This window comes from Panulirus ornatus, chromosome 42 (assembly GCF_036320965.1).
Source record: "Panulirus ornatus isolate Po-2019 chromosome 42, ASM3632096v1, whole genome shotgun sequence".
Taxonomy (NCBI): Eukaryota; Metazoa; Arthropoda; class Malacostraca; order Decapoda; family Palinuridae; genus Panulirus; species Panulirus ornatus.
Window position 1 is genome coordinate 4,557,501 of NC_092265.1, and position 20,000 is coordinate 4,577,500.

The 20,000-nt window shown below is 50.7% G+C and overlaps 2 protein-coding genes across 14 annotated transcripts in view; one reads left to right on the forward strand and one right to left on the reverse strand.

Annotated features, from left to right (window-relative positions):
• Window positions 1-20,000, forward strand: part of LOC139761858 (uncharacterized) — a 255,590-nt gene that overhangs the window by 17,125 nt on the left and 218,465 nt on the right. The window lies entirely within an intron of this gene.
• LOC139762002 (uncharacterized) overlaps window positions 1-20,000 on the reverse strand; it is a 31,494-nt gene that overhangs the window by 1,819 nt on the left and 9,675 nt on the right. The gene's annotated exons all lie outside the window — the stretch shown is intronic.

Here is a 20,000-nt window from a genome sequence, read left to right on the forward strand (position 1 = left end):
ACCGTCGTGCTCAAGGGTCGTACCGTCGTGCTCAAGGGTCGTACCGTCGTGCTCAAGGGTCGTACCGTCGTGCTCAAGGGTCGTACCGTCGTGCTCAAGGGTCGTACCGTCGTGCTCAAGGGTCGTACCGTCGTGCTCAAGGGTCGTACCGTCGTGCTCAAGGGTCGTACCGTCGTGCTCAAGGGTCGTACCGTCGTGCTCAAGGGTCGTACCGTCGTGCTCAAGGGTCGTACCGTCGTGCTCAAGGGTCGTACCGTCGTGCTCAAGGGTCGTACCGTCGTGCTCAAGGGTCGTACCGTCGTGCTCAAGGGTCGTACCGTCGTGCTCAAGGGTCGTACCGTCGTGCTCAAGGGTCGTACCGTCGTGCTCAAGGGTCGTACCGTCGTGCTCAAGGGTCGTACCGTCGTGCTCAAGGGTCGTACCGTCGTGCTCAAGGGTCGTACCGTCGTGCTCAAGGGTCGTACCGTCGTGCTCAAGGGTCGTACCGTCGTGCTCAAGGGTCGTACCGTCGTGCTCAAGGGTCGTACCGTCGTGCTCAAGGGTCGTACCGTCGTGCTCAAGGGTCGTACCGTCGTGCTCAAGGGTCGTACCGTCGTGCTCAAGGGTCGTACCGTCGTGCTCAAGGGTCGTACCGTCGTGCTCAAGGGTCGTACCGTCGTGCTCAAGGGTCGTACCGTCGTGCTCAAGGGTCGTACCGTCGTGCTCAAGGGTCGTACCGTCGTGCTCAAGGGTCGTACCGTCGTGCTCAAGGGTCGTACCGTCGTGCTCAAGGGTCGTACCGTCGTGCTCAAGGGTCGTACCGTCGTGCTCAAGGGTCGTACCGTCGTGCTCAAGGGTCGTACCGTCGTGCTCAAGGGTCGTACCGTCGTGCTCAAGGGTCGTACCGTCGTGCTCAAGGGTCGTACCGTCGTGCTCAAGGGTCGTACCGTCGTGCTCAAGGGTCGTACCGTCGTGCTCAAGGGTCGTACCGTCGTGCTCAAGGGTCGTACCGTCGTGCTCAAGGGTCGTACCGTCGTGCTCAAGGGTCGTACCGTCGTGCTCAAGGGTCGTACCGTCGTGCTCAAGGGTCGTACCGTCGTGCTCAAGGGTCGTACCGTCGTGCTCAAGGGTCGTACCGTCGTGCTCAAGGGTCGTACCGTCGTGCTCAAGGGTCGTACCGTCGTGCTCAAGGGTCGTACCGTCGTGCTCAAGGGTCGTACCGTCGTGCTCAAGGGTCGTACCGTCGTGCTCAAGGGTCGTACCGTCGTGCTCAAGGGTCGTACCGTCGTGCTCAAGGGTCGTACCGTCGTGCTCAAGGGTCGTACCGTCGTGCTCAAGGGTCGTACCGTCGTGCTCAAGGGTCGTACCGTCGTGCTCAAGGGTCGTACCGTCGTGCTCAAGGGTCGTACCGTCGTGCTCAAGGGTCGTACCGTCGTGCTCAAGGGTCGTACCGTCGTGCTCAAGGGTCGTACCGTCGTGCTCAAGGGTCGTACCGTCGTGCTCAAGGGTCGTACCGTCGTGCTCAAGGGTCGTACCGTCGTGCTCAAGGGTCGTACCGTCGTGCTCAAGGGTCGTACCGTCGTGCTCAAGGGTCGTACCGTCGTGCTCAAGGGTCGTACCGTCGTGCTCAAGGGTCGTACCGTCGTGCTCAAGGGTCGTACCGTCGTGCTCAAGGGTCGTACCGTCGTGCTCAAGGGTCGTACCGTCGTGCTCAAGGGTCGTACCGTCGTGCTCAAGGGTCGTACCGTCGTGCTCAAGGGTCGTACCGTCGTGCTCAAGGGTCGTACCGTCGTGCTCAAGGGTCGTACCGTCGTGCTCAAGGGTCGTACCGTCGTGCTCAAGGGTCGTACCGTCGTGCTCAAGGGTCGTACCGTCGTGCTCAAGGGTCGTACCGTCGTGCTCAAGGGTCGTACCGTCGTGCTCAAGGGTCGTACCGTCGTGCTCAAGGGTCGTACCGTCGTGCTCAAGGGTCGTACCGTCGTGCTCAAGGGTCGTACCGTCGTGCTCAAGGGTCGTACCGTCGTGCTCAAGGGTCGTACCGTCGTGCTCAAGGGTCGTACCGTCGTGCTCAAGGGTCGTACCGTCGTGCTCAAGGGTCGTACCGTCGTGCTCAAGGGTCGTACCGTCGTGCTCAAGGGTCGTACCGTCGTGCTCAAGGGTCGTACCGTCGTGCTCAAGGGTCGTACCGTCGTGCTCAAGGGTCGTACCGTCGTGCTCAAGGGTCGTACCGTCGTGCTCAAGGGTCGTACCGTCGTGCTCAAGGGTCGTACCGTCGTGCTCAAGGGTCGTACCGTCGTGCTCAAGGGTCGTACCGTCGTGCTCAAGGGTCGTACCGTCGTGCTCAAGGGTCGTACCGTCGTGCTCAAGGGTCGTACCGTCGTGCTCAAGGGTCGTACCGTCGTGCTCAAGGGTCGTACCGTCGTGCTCAAGGGTCGTACCGTCGTGCTCAAGGGTCGTACCGTCGTGCTCAAGGGTCGTACCGTCGTGCTCAAGGGTCGTACCGTCGTGCTCAAGGGTCGTACCGTCGTGCTCAAGGGTCGTACCGTCGTGCTCAAGGGTCGTACCGTCGTGCTCAAGGGTCGTACCGTCGTGCTCAAGGGTCGTACCGTCGTGCTCAAGGGTCGTACCGTCGTGCTCAAGGGTCGTACCGTCGTGCTCAAGGGTCGTACCGTCGTGCTCAAGGGTCGTACCGTCGTGCTCAAGGGTCGTACCGTCGTGCTCAAGGGTCGTACCGTCGTGCTCAAGGGTCGTACCGTCGTGCTCAAGGGTCGTACCGTCGTGCTCAAGGGTCGTACCGTCGTGCTCAAGGGTCGTACCGTCGTGCTCAAGGGTCGTACCGTCGTGCTCAAGGGTCGTACCGTCGTGCTCAAGGGTCGTACCGTCGTGCTCAAGGGTCGTACCGTCGTGCTCAAGGGTCGTACCGTCGTGCTCAAGGGTCGTACCGTCGTGCTCAAGGGTCGTACCGTCGTGCTCAAGGGTCGTACCGTCGTGCTCAAGGGGTTCATTAAACGGATGGTTTTCGCCTGTAGGGGAGAGGAGACAAAACAAAAGCCGTGTTGTCCTCCGTCATGCGAGCTTCCCCTCACACACTTTGCACGTCATCCAATCAGAAACCAGGACAGTACAGGTGTTGGGCAGCGATTGGCTTGAGCCGCGAAGTGTCCTTGATCATCCCAAGCTCCCTGATAATTCCATTTCACATTATTGAACACCCCCACACCCCCAGTAAATGGTGTGTTGGCTGAGGGCTGTTTACAGGGTATTGTAAAAGATTTACACATTTTTATTCGCGTTGGCGTATTTCACCACACACACACACACACACACACACACACACACACACACACACACACACACACACACACACACACAAAGGGATTCGAACCCACGGAAAGTTAGAAATATCGAATGGGGAATCCAAAATTGTATTCGGGTTTTCGACAATTGGTCCTCACCGTGGGTCTGCGACTGGATGGAAATGAGGAGGGAAATTATCAGTTATGAGGCGAGTCTCCTCTCCTCCTTCCACACCTGGCTTGCCCCCCCCCCCCCTCTCTCTCTCTCTCTCTCTCTCTCTCTCTCTCTCTCTCTCTCTCTCTCTCTCTCTTGCCCTCTTTCAACACCTTGTTAAGTAACTTCCCCTGACTGCCTGTCAACCCTCCCTCGCTCATCACCATGGCAACATTACACGTAAATTGCAGGGGAGAGAGAGAGAGAGAGCATACCACCTTCCTCGTCAGTAATGCTAACTCTCTCTCTCTCTCTCTCTCTCTCTCTCTCTCTCTCTCTCTCTCTCTCTCTCTCTCTCTCTCTCTCTCTCTCTCTCTCTCTCTCTCTACCTGCTCTTAGCTCTTAAACTAAGAAAAAGATGAGTGTAAGTCTCCCCATACTTGAGTGTAAGGTTCCCCATACTTTTATCCCAGATACGGTCATTGCTACGAACCGTCAGCCTGCCATATGGACCATCATTTGAACATGCAGCTAACTGTATGTTCAGTCATATGAACAGCCAAACAACTGTATGAACTACCATATGTACAACCGTCCAACTGTATGAACTACCATATGTACAACCGTCCAACTGTATGAACTACCATATGTACAACCAGGTCAACCATATGAAGAGCCATTTGTGCAACCAAGCAGCAGTATGAACAAACAGTTATACAACCAGTTTCAATGAACAACCACTCTGGTGAACGACCATTACTGCAAGCAAACATGAAGACGAACAACCAGCAAGCACTATGCACAACTCAAAATTTGACCTTGGCCACAAGGACGACCTGTCGTGTGGAACAACCCCTAGAACACGAACGACTCCACACCCTCCCACCAGAACGACTTACCACACGAACCACCATCAACCGCGACGAACGACTCTCCACACGGGCGGCCAGCCAGACAGAACGACCCATTATGCGAACGGCCGACCGCCCGACCCCCCCCCCCCCCCCCCCCCCCCCCCCGACAATAAGGAAATCAACCTCCTCCATTGCCGGGGCTATTGTGTCTCTGGGGTCTGAAGATAATTGCCAATAATAGACACCACGGGTGGTGTGTCGACCGACCCCCCCTCTTGCGGCGAGAGAGAGAGAGAGAGAGAGAGAGAGAGAGAGAGAGAGAGAGAGAGAGAGAGAGAGAGAGACGAGAAGAAAAGATAAGGAGAGAGAGATAAGCCCGGGGAACAAGGGAGTGAGCGTGGGGGGATGATAAGGACATCCTCTGGCTGGTGGATACACACCCTTGAAGACACACCCCCTCCCTCCCCTCTCCACACACACACACACACACACACACCTCCATCTGACTAATGACATCGATCTCAGACGCTAGGATGATCCTGCTGGGTCCTCGAGTGTCCTATCTTGCCAGCCTCGGAGGTATTCCTGGGATTAAAACGAAAGGAGGCAATCATCAAGGCTCCCCCAGAGAGAAGAAGCTAATGGTGTCTCGTGTCTGTGACTCATTCTGTCTTCAGACGCTTCCCGCCAAAGCGCCCCCTTTAGCAGTGCTTTGGAGAACCAGACAGACACCAAGACCTGGTGGTATGTGGCTTTGAGAAAGCCGAATAACAGAAGGTTTGATGGTCAATGACGAGTTTATCTCATTCAGGAGTAACACACAGGAAGGCTGAGGTAATAAGGGGAACTAATGGTTGAGAACGAGGTTGTCTCCTTCAGGAGTACGTGGGAGCGTTAGATAACATGAGAAAACACGATGGTCAGTGACGGAAGTTATCTAGCGGAGGACATAGCAAGGTCCTGAATTACAAATCTATACAGATGGAGTGAGAATGACAGAGCTGAAGGCCGTTCCATTCCAGTTCATCCGTCCCGTTCCAGTTTATCTGTTCCTAGTCCCACAGGTAACCCAGGTGCTAGAAGCGTTCTCGAGGCCATGAACACATCGATCTTCCACTTAGTGAGCCTTAGGATGAGAAAGATACGCCCCGGCAGAACAAGACCCTGTGGGGAAATCTCACTTTGGCTCTCTGGCGTCATTGTCTTTACCCAAAGCTATCACTTTTTCTTTTTTTTTCCACCAGTATCTGGAGGGAAGATAAGTCAGACCCACGACTTATATATGGTACTCGACTTTGTGGGTCTGACCCAGAAGTCGACAGGAACAACCAGATATTTTTGTGTTTTAATTTCACTCTTCTCCAACACGTATGTTGAGGGTACGTCAGTCAAACGCAACGTTGGGAGTAGACCAAAAAAGAGAAAGAAAGAAAAAAAAGGCTCTGACCTTTTAAACCATTGGCCAGCGTTCTACGCTGGTAGGTGTGACCTTTCAAAAACAACATCACCAACACGTCAGTATAGGACGTTAGTGGCGATGTTTAAGGACTGCTACACCTTGAACAAGGGTTCCCTTAGTGCCCAGAACAACAAGTGCTGATCCGACCCTTAAATATTCGCCAGCGCTCGATTTCTTAGGGTTTGTGAACGATAAGTAATGCTTGTAATTTCATGTTAAGGATCTTAAGTTCTAAACCTTATCCAACACTCGACAGTTTAAGGGCCCGGCCTACAAACTTCGCCAACACTCGACAGTTTTAGGGCATGACCTTCAGACACAACCTTGAGGCAGTTGTACTACTGTAATAACAGTCGCTCCACCAGCTTGAGTTGGCTCTTCATATAATTCATGAAACCTTTACAGATCTGGAGGCTGATTGCAAGGGCTTGCCAAATGCCAGCCTCGCTCCATGCTATCGGAAGGTCCGAAGTTGGCGCTCTACAAGGGCTCGCCCTTCAGGTCCCCCTGGCAGACCTAAGAGACGGCTTGTTGGACTTTTAAGGGGACGATATTGATCTGGTTGTTTTAGGCGAGTGTTGTAAGTTCCATTATTTGGAGGAGAAATGGTTGAACACGACGGTACGACCCTTGAGCACGACGGTACGACCCTTGAGCACGACGGTACGACCCTTGAGCACGACGGTACGACCCTTGAGCACGGCGATACGACCCTTGAGCACGACGGTACGACCCTTGAGCACGACGGTACGACCCTTGAGCACGACGGTACGACCCTTGAGCACGACGGTACGACCCTTGAACACGACGGTACGACCCTTGAGCACGGCGATACGACCCTTGAGCACGGCGATACGACCCTTGAGCACGGCGGTACGACCCTTGAGCACGACGGTACGACCCTTGAGCACGGCGATACGACCCTTGAGCACGGCGATACGACCCTTGAGCACGACGGTACGACCCTTGAGCACGGCGATACGACCCTTGAGCACGACGGTACGACCCTTGAGCACGACGGTACGACCTTTCGAGCAGCATGACGGTACGACCTTTCGAGCAGCATGACGGTACGACCTTTCGAGCAGCATGACGGTACGACCTTTCGAGCAGCATGACGGTACGACCTTTCGAGCAGCATGACGGTACGACCTTTCGAGCAGCATGACGGTACGACCTTTCGAGCAGCATGACGGTACGACCTTCGAGCACGACGGTACGACCCTTGAGCACGACGGTACGACCCTTGAGCACGACGGTACGACCTTTCGAGCAGCATGACGGTACGACCTTTCGAGCAGCATGACGGTACGACCTTTCGAGCAGCATGACGGTACGACCTTTCGAGCAGCATGACGGTACGACCTTTCGAGCAGCATGACGGTACGACCTTTCGAGCAGCATGACGGTACGACCTTTCGAGCAGCATGACGGTACGACCTTTCGAGCAGCATGACGGTACGACCTTTCGAGCAGCATGACGGTACGACCTTTCGAGCAGCATGACGGTACGACCTTCGAGCACGACGGTACGACCCTTGAGCACGACGGTACGACCTTTCGAGCAGCATGACGGTACGACCTTCGAGCACGACGGTACGACCCTTGAGCACGACGGTACGACCCTTGAGCACGACGGTACGACCCTTGAGCACGGCGATACGACCCTTGAGCACGACGGTACGACCCTTGAGCACGGCGATACGACCCTTGAGCACGACGGTACGACCTTTCGAGCAGCATGACGGTACGACCTTTCGAGCAGCATGACGGTACGACCTTTCGAGCAGCATGACGGTACGACCTTTCGAGCAGCATGACGGTACGACCTTTCGAGCAGCATGACGGTACGACCTTTCGAGCAGCATGACGGTACGACCTTTCGAGCAGCATGACGGTACGACCTTTCGAGCAGCATGACGGTACGACCTTTCGAGCAGCATGACGGTACGACCTTTCGAGCAGCATGACGGTACGACCTTTCGAGCAGCATGACGGTACGACCTTCGAGCACGACGGTACGACCCTTGAGCACGACGGTACGACCCTTGAACACGACGGTACGACCCTTGAACACGACGGTACGACCTTTCGAGCAGCATGACGGTACGACCTTTCGAGCAGCATGACGGTACGACCTTTCGAGCAGCATGACGGTACGACCTTTCGAGCAGCATGACGGTACGACCTTTCGAGCAGCATGACGGTACGACCTTCGAGCACGACGGTACGACCCTTGAGCACGACGGTACGACCCTTGAGCACGGCGATACGACCCTTGAGCACGACGGTACGACCTTTCGAGCAGCATGACGGTACGACCTTTCGAGCAGCATGACGGTACGACCTTTCGAGCAGCATGACGGTACGACCTTTCGAGCAGCATGACGGTACGACCTTTCGAGCAGCATGACGGTACGACCTTTCGAGCAGCATGACGGTACGACCTTTCGAGCAGCATGACGGTACGACCTTTCGAGCAGCATGACGGTACGACCTTCGAGCACGACGGTACGACCCTTGAGCACGGCGATACGACCCTTGAGCACGACGGTACGACCCTTGAGCACGACGGTACGACCCTTGAACACGACGGTACGACCCTTGAGCACGACGGTACGACCCTTGAGCACGGCGATACGACCCTTGAGCACGACGGTACGACCTTTCGAGCAGCATGACGGTACGACCTTTCGAGCAGCATGACGGTACGACCTTTCGAGCAGCATGACGGTACGACCTTTCGAGCAGCATGACGGTACGACCTTCGAGCACGACGGTACGACCCTTGAGCACGACGGTACGACCCTTGAGCACGGCGATACGACCCTTGAGCACGACGGTACGACCCTTGAGCACGGCGATACGACCCTTGAGCACGACGGTACGACCTTTCGAGCAGCATGACGGTACGACCTTTCGAGCAGCATGACGGTACGACCTTTCGAGCAGCATGACGGTACGACCTTTCGAGCAGCATGACGGTACGACCTTTCGAGCAGCATGACGGTACGACCTTTCGAGCAGCATGACGGTACGACCTTTCGAGCAGCATGACGGTACGACCTTTCGAGCAGCATGACGGTACGACCTTTCGAGCAGCATGACGGTACGACCTTTCGAGCAGCATGACGGTACGACCTTTCGAGCAGCATGACGGTACGACCTTTCGAGCAGCATGACGGTACGACCTTCGAGCACGACGGTACGACCCTTGAGCACGGCGATACGACCCTTGAGCACGGCGATACGACCCTTGAGCACGACGGTACGACCCTTGAGCACGACGGTACGACCCTTGAGCACGACGGTACGACCCTTGAGCACGACGGTACGACCTTTCGAGCAGCATGACGGTACGACCTTTCGAGCAGCATGACGGTACGACCTTTCGAGCAGCATGACGGTACGACCTTCGAGCACGACGGTACGACCTTTCGAGCAGCATGACGGTACGACCTTTCGAGCAGCATGACGGTACGACCTTTCGAGCAGCATGACGGTACGACCTTTCGAGCAGCATGACGGTACGACCTTTCGAGCAGCATGACGGTACGACCTTTCGAGCAGCATGACGGTACGACCTTTCGAGCAGCATGACGGTACGACCTTTCGAGCAGCATGACGGTACGACCTTTCGAGCAGCATGACGGTACGACCTTTCGAGCAGCATGACGGTACGACCTTTCGAGCAGCATGACGGTACGACCTTTCGAGCAGCATGACGGTACGACCTTTCGAGCAGCATGACGGTACGACCTTTCGAGCAGCATGACGGTACGACCTTTCGAGCAGCATGACGGTACGACCTTTCGAGCAGCATGACGGTACGACCTTTCGAGCAGCATGACGGTACGACCTTTCGAGCAGCATGACGGTACGACCTTTCGAGCAGCATGACGGTACGACCTTTCGAGCAGCATGACGGTACGACCTTTCGAGCAGCATGACGGTACGACCTTTCGAGCAGCATGACGGTACGACCTTCGAGCACGACGGTACGACCCTTGAGCACGACGGTACGACCCTTGAGCACGACGGTACGACCCTTGAGCACGACGGTACGACCCTTGAGCACGACGGTACGACCCTTGAGCACGACGGTACGACCCTTGAGCACGACGGTACGACCCTTGAGCACGACGGTACGACCCTTGAGCACGACGGTACGACCCTTGAGCACGACGGTACGACCCTTGAGCACGGCGATACGACCCTTGAGCACGACGGTACGACCCTTGAGCACGACGGTACGACCCTTGAGCACGGCGATACGACCCTTGAGCACGACGGTACGACCCTTGAGCACGACGGTACGACCCTTGAGCACGGCGATACGACCCTTGAGCACGGCGATACGACCCTTGAGCACGACGGTACGACCCTTGAGCACGACGGTACGACCCTTGAGCACGGCGATACGACCCTTGAGCACGACGGTACGACCCTTGAGCACGGCGATACGACCCTTGAGCACGACGGTACGACCCTTGAGCACGACGGTACGACCCTTGAGCACGACGGTACGACCCTTGAGCACGACGGTACGACCCTTGAGCACGACGGTACGACCCTTGAGCACGACGGTACGACCCTTGAGCACGACGGTACGACCCTTGAGCACGACGGTACGACCCTTGAGCACGACGGTACGACCCTTGAGCACGACGGTACGACCCTTGAGCACGACGGTACGACCTTTCGAGCAGCATGACGGTACGACCTTTCGAGCAGCATGACGGTACGACCTTTCGAGCAGCATGACGGTACGACCTTTCGAGCAGCATGACGGTACGACCTTTCGAGCAGCATGACGGTACGACCTTCGAGCACGACGGTACGACCCTTGAACACGACGGTACGACCCTTGAGCACGGCGATACGACCCTTGAGCACGGCGATACGACCCTTGAGCACGACGGTACGACCCTTGAGCACGACGGTACGACCCTTGAGCACGACGGTAAGACCCTTGAGCACGGCGGTACGACCCTTGAGCACGACGGTACGACCCTTGAACACGACGGTACGACCCTTGAGCACGGCGATACGACCCTTGAGCACGACGGTACGACCCTTGAGCACGGCGATACGACCCTTGAGCACGACGGTACGACCCTTGAGCACGACGGTACGATACTTAAGCACAACATTACGACCCTTGAGCACGGCGATACGACCCTTGAGCACGACGGTACGACCTTTCGAGCAGCATGACGGTACGACCTTTCGAGCAGCATGACGGTACGACCTTTCGAGCAGCATGACGGTACGACCTTTCGAGCAGCATGACGGTACGACCTTTCGAGCAGCATGACGGTACGACCTTTCGAGCAGCATGACGGTACGACCTTTCGAGCAGCATGACGGTACGACCTTTCGAGCAGCATGACGGTACGACCTTTCGAGCAGCATGACGGTACGACCTTTCGAGCAGCATGACGGTACGACCTTTCGAGCAGCATGACGGTACGACCTTTCGAGCAGCATGACGGTACGACCTTTCGAGCAGCATGACGGTACGACCTTTCGAGCAGCATGACGGTACGACCTTTCGAGCAGCATGACGGTACGACCTTTCGAGCAGCATGACGGTACGACCTTTCGAGCAGCATGACGGTACGACCTTTCGAGCAGCATGACGGTACGACCTTCGAGCACGACGGTACGACCCTTGAGCACGACGGTACGACCTTTCGAGCAGCATGACGGTACGACCTTTCGAGCAGCATGACGGTACGACCTTCGAGCACGACGGTACGACCCTTGAGCACGACGGTACGACCCTTGAACACGACGGTACGACCCTTGAGCACGACGGTACGACCTTTCGAGCAGCATGACGGTACGACCTTTCGAGCAGCATGACGGTACGACCTTTCGAGCAGCATGACGGTACGACCTTCGAGCACGACGGTACGACCCTTGAGCACGACGGTACGATACTTAAGCACAACATTACGACCCTTGAGCACGACGGTACGACCCTTGAGCACGACGGTACGACCCTTGAGCACGACGGTACGACCTTTCGAGCAGCATGACGGTACGACCTTTCGAGCAGCATGACGGTACGACCTTTCGAGCAGCATGACGGTACGACCTTTCGAGCAGCATGACGGTACGACCTTTCGAGCAGCATGACGGTACGACCTTTCGAGCAGCATGACGGTACGACCTTTCGAGCAGCATGACGGTACGACCTTTCGAGCAGCATGACGGTACGACCTTTCGAGCAGCATGACGGTACGACCTTTCGAGCAGCATGACGGTACGACCTTTCGAGCAGCATGACGGTACGACCTTTCGAGCAGCATGACGGTACGACCTTCGAGCACGACGGTACGACCCTTGAGCACGACGGTACGACCCTTGAACACGACGGTACGACCCTTGAGCACGACGGTACGACCCTTGAGCACGACGGTACGACCCTTGAGCACGACGGTACGACCTTTCGAGCAGCATGACGGTACGACCTTTCGAGCAGCATGACGGTACGACCTTTCGAGCAGCATGACGGTACGACCTTTCGAGCAGCATGACGGTACGACCTTTCGAGCAGCATGACGGTACGACCTTTCGAGCAGCATGACGGTACGACCTTTCGAGCAGCATGACGGTACGACCTTTCGAGCAGCATGACGGTACGACCTTTCGAGCAGCATGACGGTACGACCTTTCGAGCAGCATGACGGTACGACCTTTCGAGCAGCATGACGGTACGACCTTTCGAGCAGCATGACGGTACGACCTTTCGAGCAGCATGACGGTACGACCTTTCGAGCAGCATGACGGTACGACCTTTCGAGCAGCATGACGGTACGACCTTTCGAGCAGCATGACGGTACGACCTTTCGAGCAGCATGACGGTACGACCTTCGAGCACGACGGTACGACCCTTGAGCACGACGGTACGACCCTTGAGCACGACGGTACGACCCTTGAGCACGACGGTACGACCCTTGAGCACGACGGTACGATACTTAAGCACAACATTACGACCCTTGAGCACGACGGTACGACCCTTGAGCACGACGGTACGACCTTTCGAGCAGCATGACGGTACGACCTTTCGAGCAGCATGACGGTACGACCTTTCGAGCAGCATGACGGTACGACCTTTCGAGCAGCATGACGGTACGACCTTTCGAGCAGCATGACGGTACGACCTTTCGAGCAGCATGACGGTACGACCTTTCGAGCAGCATGACGGTACGACCTTTCGAGCAGCATGACGGTACGACCTTTCGAGCAGCATGACGGTACGACCTTTCGAGCAGCATGACGGTACGACCTTTCGAGCAGCATGACGGTACGACCTTTCGAGCAGCATGACGGTACGACCTTTCGAGCAGCATGACGGTACGACCTTTCGAGCAGCATGACGGTACGACCTTTCGAGCATGACGGTACGACCTTTCGAGCAGCATGACGGTACGACCTTCGAGCACGACGGTACGATACTTAAGCACAACATTACGACCCTTGAGCACGGCGATACGACCCTTGAGCACGACGGTACGACCCTTGAGCACGACGGTACGACCCTTGAGCACGACGGTACGACCCTAGGGTATAATATCATGGCCTTCGACCTGAGCCTTTTATCAAGGATTCGAACCATCATGTTGAAGGAGTTGAGGATTGTTACATGTACGGTCTTGTGTTTCCAGTATGTGTGTGTGTGTGTGTGTGTGTGTGTGTGTGTGCGTGCCGTACGTCCGTAATCATCAATCATTAATGATGATGGATCGTCGCGTGGTATTCGTGTGAACCACCTTCGCCTGGTGTTTCCAAAGGGTGTTGTCAGCACATTCTTAAACGCACACACACACACACACACACACACACACACACACACACACACACACACACACGGACCGACGGGGGGCAAACACGAATGTCAAACTTTCTTGTCGTAACACACAAGTAGTAATCACACTTCATGTGATACAGTAACACTAGATAACGTACATATAAGAGAATACAACGAATGATTTAGGTGTAGACGAACGCAAGGGCGAGGGCGTGCGTGAGGCAGTTCCGTAGATGGCCCAGGACACGAAAGTTCGTGACTGGGGCTTACGGCAAGCCTGCGTCATCAAAGTAGTTAGTAGAAAGGGGGAGGGGGGGGTGATTTCGTACACGCAAAGTACCTCCCTTGTCATTCGTCTTTAGGGCCTCCTTGATGGTTTGTTCTTAGTGGCTTTTGTAGACTTAGTCCACACACACACACACACACACACACACACACACACACACACACACACACATACATACACACACACACACATACATACACACACACACATTCTGGCCCTGAGTGAAACGAAGCTCAAGGGGAAAGGGGGAAGAATGGTTTGGGAAAGCCACTAGGGGTAATGTCTGGGTGGTGATGGTAGGGAGCAAGCTGGAGCAAGTGAGGCCATTGTTCGTTGGTTCCTGACGCTCCCTCGCCAAGGTAGGAAAAGCACTGTGGTGTAGAAAATTGTTATTGTTATTATTGTTATTATTATCATTATTATTATTATTATTATTATTATTATTATTATTATTATTATTATTATAGTCATAATTATCATTGTAGCATTACTCATACATGCGTCTCTACACATATATACTTCTTAACCTTGGCTTTTGGCTGATCGACCTAACTGATCAGCAAGAATGAACATATATAACGAAGCCTTGAGCAGAGAGAGAGAGAGAGAGAGAGAGAGAGAGAGAGAGAGAGAGAGAGAGAGAGAGAGAGAGAGAGAGAGAGAGAGAGATGATTCGAAGTCATAAGACAAGAGAGTGTGTCTCCTTAAAGCAGACACATAGGAAGGTCTGGATTTGTCGTACCGGAACACTTGTCTGCTTAAACTCCCCCTGTGAGCGAGGTGATAAAGGCTTTGAACACGACGGTACGGAACCTTTGAACACGACGATCGGGGTCGTGCAAGCGCGACGGTACAGTCAGTCCTAAAATACCGCCGGAAATTAGATTGTCAATAGTACCTTAAATAGCGTCACAAATTGGAATATCAATAGCACCTTAAATAGCACCAGAAATAAGAATATCAATAGCACCATGAATAGGAGTATCAATAGCACCTTAAATAGAACCATTTATGGGAATATCAATAGCACCTTAAATAGCCACAGAAATATGAATTTCAATAGCACCTTAAATAGCAACAGAAATATGAGTATCAATAGCACCTTAAATAGCACCAGAATATTGATATCATTGGCACTTTGAATTGCATCAGAAATGTTTATGTTATTAGCACCGTAAATAGCATCAGAAATAAATAGATATGTATATTAGTAACACCATAAATAGCACCAGAAATATCAATATTAGTTACTCTTTTCTAAGCTGTGTTCCCGTAATCTCTCCAGCTCATCTCTGTAATTCTTCAGAAGAAAAAGAAAAGAAAAATGTTGGAAGTCTGTTCGAATCTTTGACAGACTTCCTAACTGAGGTGTTCACTGTTAAAGAATTCCCTTCCATCAGTCAGGTGACAAGCACCGTGGATTGCAAAAGGCCATTTTCATGTCAGCCATAGTTTGAACTGAATTGGCTGCGTCCAGATTTCTCAAGCTGTTGGATAGATATTCTTATATTTTTTCATCTATCGAGAGATCAATGTAAATAATAGACATCTTTCAAGACTTTTTATTCTCTTGTTTGATAGAATATTGGATGATATATCATGTCCCTTCGTTTTCGTTTGTCTCTGGTCATAAGGTTAACTGGTTTATTGATTGTTTGTTAATGTCTAATCACCCCAGGGTCCATTTTCTATGAAATAGTCCCATCGTTAGACAGGACCTCTTTGCTTAGGGTTCCTGCAGCAGCATTATTAAGTTGCGCTGTAACCAGTAGCATGGAAACGTAGAATCCTTTATAATGGGAAACTCTTTCACGGGACTGTACTCTTGAGTGATACAGCCAAGGCAAAGGTGGCCTTTCACTCGCTGCGTAACGGAGAGCAGGCGGAGCCTGGTAACACCGGTTTAATTTATGATCGATATATATATATATATATATATATATATATATATATATATATATATATATATATATATATATATCGGAAAATGACAGACAAAGCAGTAGATTAGGGTAGAGCGTGAAGTCTACCCCTGAGACGGGGGTAGGTAGATTACCAGCCATCCTCCTGAAGTTGACAGAAGTAAAAAGCGTAGTATTGATAAAGTCTTAAGGGTGACTGACCTCTAATTATCACTACTAATGACCCCCAAGCGTTTGTTAAGGCTCGGTATTCGATAATTCATAAGATTAGGTAATGGGAGCTTTGATGTGTCGACACCAAGTTGATATTACCTTTTATGGTATTGCATTACGTTTTTTGTTATTTGATGGGGTCAAGGATGTGTGTGTGTGAGGAGGAGGGGGGGGGGGTCTTTTGTAGTCGTGGCTGAAGCTTCAATTACCAAGCGCATGGTTTCTAATTCAAAGAGCGAGAGTTCTAATTCAAATTGCAAGCTCTTGTGTGGTGATATATCAATAGACTTCACTAAAAAAATCTGGGTTTGTTACATCAGACGGTACGTTTTATGTCCCAGTTGTGATATATGACAATTAAGATTTTTTTGTGAATTTCTTATGAAAAAATTTTTGTTGTTGGTGTTGTGGAAGCCATATTGGCTGTCCAATAATATATTTGATTATTCAGGAATTTTTTTAATTTTCTCCGTTTTTTTTTACGACATTTGGAGTTTGATGATTATCTGACCATTTAACATGACCGCTTTACGGTGGATATTGGTGTGGTATAGGGGGGACGACGAGGTACTTGCCACTGGTTTCAGTAATGTGAGAGCAAGAGAGTGAATCGTATGAGGCCATTGTTCGTTGGTTCCTGACGCTGCCTCACGAAGGCGGGAAACACATAAGGGTATGATGGATATATATATATATATATATATATATATATATATATATATATATATATATATATATATATATATATATATATATATATATATATATATATAGAGAGAGAGAGAGAGAGAGAGAGAGAGAGAGAGAGAGAGGAGGGGCGGTGGGTGTGATGATTGTCCATCATCCATCCTGTATTATCAGTTTCGCTCCTGCGCCATAGATGCGAACAACAAAAAGAAAGAAAGAAAGAAAGAAATAGAAAGAAAGAAAGAAAGAAAGAAATAGAAAGAAAGAAAGAAAGAAAGAAAAGGAAAGAAAGATAGAAAGAAAGAAAGAAAGAAAGAAAGAAAGAAATATCTATATCTATATCTTCATTTACCATTATGAAGACCTTTGTGCATTTTTGCTCTCGTCAGATGACCGGATTCAACGTTAATTACGGATTAGAAGCTTCATTTAAGCAATTCAGCTGTTAATGTTTTCTACACCGGAGCTCCTCACTCACCATTATCTCTCATAAAGCTGTTGCGTTCGTAACAATGAGGCTAGCAGAGAGAGAGAGAGAGAGAGAGAGAGAGAGAGAGAGAGAGAGAGAGAGAGAGAGAGAGAGAGGCTTGCGTCTTTATGTATAGGGAGGGGTATACATATATATATATATATATATATATATATATATATATATATATATATATATATATATATATATATATATATTGGAAGCTAAGTTAAATACTCTTAGGCTCTGCGGTCACCAGTCGAATGAAAATCTGGAAACGGTTGTGAAATACGTCAAGCGCAAAAAAATATTGAGGGACTAGCACACACACACACACACACACACACACACAGCTATGGATAGGATTCGAACTAGAGAGCCGAATAAAGAGGGCAAAGGAAATTTACCAGATACTCTGAGCAGAGCAACAGACTAATGGGATAAGGAACAAAAAGATGAACTTAAAAACAAGAAATCAAAACATGTGAGAAACACGAGTTCTTAAGTAATACACAAAAAGAGCCATGTGTAAAAAAGAAACAATCCTCCACTTACTACACCGAGAAATGAGAGGACGTACACGGAACAACTAGAAAGGCATTTAAAAGAAAACGTGATATGTGGTTGAAGTCAGTCCCAGATGAACCCGAGCTTGATAATCATACACTGAGATTAGCGATAGAGTGAATCTGTATTGTTCATGACGCAAGACTTGCCATGTGCATCACTGATCATAATTCACGCGAGGGCCCTGGCTGCATTCGAATTCTGCGCGAGGCCTTCGTCGGCCCACGGTCAGTCCCAGCTGTTCATAGTCTCCTCGAGGTTGGTCGATAAATGAGTGCCTGACTTAGGCTTCTGGGGGAAAGGGCGGTATATACACCCACCCACCCACCCACACACACACACACACAAAAACAAACAAGGGACATTCCCAAGTTCACAATGTGATCATTTCCATTAAGGTAACAAAGTCTGACCTTTATATATATATATATATATATATATATATATATATATATATATATATATATATATATATATATATATATATATATATATATATGTATGTATGTATGTATGTATATGTATATATGAATTTATGCATGTTTCATAACTGTAATAGACTTAATGATACAGTCACGAATGGAGCTATGCAGTGAAGAGGAGGAAGTTGAAAGGTCTATTATGTCTTAATGCATGACGTAATTACACTAATAGACATGATAATTGATATGTGACATAATTAACACACGCACGTATGCATTCTTGTCCTTTGCCCTGCATGCACAGGTTCCAGAGCCAGAAGACAAAGGCATATATACATATATGTATATATGTAGGTCAGCGAATATACAGAACACATGTTTATACGTTCAGACGTTATACAAACAGACAGACAAAAAAAAAAAAACTGCAAAAATTAACCCCATAATTGATATACATACACGGACTGGTGGGCTCACGGGCTGGCAAGTATACATACACATATACAGAGGTAGGACGAAAGGTTGGGAGGGAAGTATACATATACATATATGATTACACATCGTCATATTAGCAATATATATATATATATATATATATATATATATATATATATATATATATATATATATATATATATATATATATATATATATATTAATAGAAAAATATCAAACTTTGTTACTGAAAGAAGAAACTTTATTATAAAAAAGAAAAAGTCATTTTGATATTTTGGTACTTATCCTCAGTGAGGCTCAGCTGCTAGTCCCAGTAGAGCCACCTAGCGGTTGGGGGAGGAATTATAACCAACTTTTCCCTACCAAGACTTGAAAGTTCTGCATTAGTACGTGTGCCAAGTTTTAATGCATCAGATGAACGAGTTTCCAGTCTTGCTAATCTTATTTTTTCTCAGTTTTTCTTTATAGTTTCTTGAGAGTGATTTTGCCGGCAGAAGTCCGTAACGGGCACCAACGATTGTTAGTGAGGGTAATTAAGATTGCTGACATCATAAGGGAGATACATGAATAAGCTCTTATATTCAGGATGTTGAAGAAAAATAGGATGTGGAATGTGCATTGCTTTGCTGCGTTTAGCACGATATACAGAGAAAAGTGATGGGTGCGAAGAGAAGCGATAAGTCTTGAGGTGAGAATCATGACCCGCCTTTGTCTGTCTGTACAAATGGGAATCTCCTAGACGATTCCTGGGGATGAAAGAAAACGTTTATGTGGTTGCCAAAGTTTTAAATCGTTTTTTCGTTTTTATGGGTTTTTGACGTGTGGCGGGGAGGTGGAATGATTAATTGAACAGCGTACGACTATTTCACATTTGACGATACACATGACCCCCGTTGCTCAACACCGCCCGCCCCCCCCCTGCGTGACCCTTGAACAACGGCAGTACGACCCTTGAAGCACGACGGTACGACTTTTAAGGGCAAATTTACGTGTCATTGGGTATGATAGCGTAACCTTTGACCTAAACCCTGAAGGGTTGGGTTAAAGATCCCTTTATCAGACTCAAGGGTCGTACTGGTGTCGTATTTAAGGGTCGTACTGGCGTCGTATCTTTAAAGTCGTTCGCATCGTCTGACCCCTTCCTGACCAACGAATCAAACCCTTATCTTGTGAATCCATTACGTCATTCGCGTCCCCAGTCACTCAACCAATCACAATGGAGTTACGTGTCGCTGTGCCATGGGGGCCAAGCGGTCTCGACCTATCAGAGCGCCGCTCGACCAGGATGTAGATCAGTGACGCCATTTGACTCTGCCAATCACAGCGTTTCTTACAAATGATGTCACATGATTTAACCAAAATGGTTACTGGCAAAATAACCATCGTATACACATATTATATTTTTTCCCTCGCTTCG